We start from the raw sequence: 837 nt of genomic DNA, 5'->3' as shown, positions 1-837 counted from the left end.
TATATATATATGACGTAAAAAACGAATTAATCTGTTTAATCATGATTTAATCATGAACTCTCTTGAAATGATTTCGATAATTATCAACTTACATTAAGCGTGTGATCGAATTGTGTTCAAAGATCTCTATCTTTTAAGACAAAATTTATTCTGAAATTTTTATCTAGAGTGAAGCAATCGGCACAATGATTTAGAAATTGCGACATAAAATCTTCAACTATTATAAATTTACACAATGTATTAATAATACATATAAAATACCTCATATATCTTCTATTGTTATTGTTGTAATAAATTGAAAATTATCAGAAAATCCTTTATCAAAGCCAATAGATAAGTTGTGAGATATAAATGATTGGTAGAATGTGCTGCTTTAGAATATTTGTAAAAATTGATATGTATATAAATACCTATAATTGGAAAAACGTGTGTAAAATTTAATATATATATTTCATTCCAAACGATCAACTCAAATTTTTATGTTAATTTAATCCATACAATAAAAATGTTTGAAATACATCAGATATTCTAAAGATATCATATATATCTTTAAGATATCTGTATGTGCATTTTGGACATATCTAAGTATCAAGAATATATATGAATATATATGAAGAATATATATGTTAGAAAGTAATAAAAAAAAATTATTATGTAAAGAAATTAACAAACTTTGATACAAATTGTAAACAAACACAAATTGGAAGCATATTTTCAATAAAATTAACATTTATAATATGTTAAATTAATATATTATTCATTTATCTTAAAATTCATGTTTTATATTATTTTCGTGTTTCTTTATTTACTTATTAAATTATTTACTTATTAAATTAT

This window comes from Atta colombica, unplaced genomic scaffold, assembly GCF_001594045.1.
Source record: "Atta colombica isolate Treedump-2 unplaced genomic scaffold, Acol1.0 scaffold207, whole genome shotgun sequence".
In the NCBI taxonomy this organism is placed as follows: domain Eukaryota; kingdom Metazoa; phylum Arthropoda; class Insecta; order Hymenoptera; family Formicidae; genus Atta; species Atta colombica.
Note: the sequence above shows the minus strand (reverse complement) of the source record.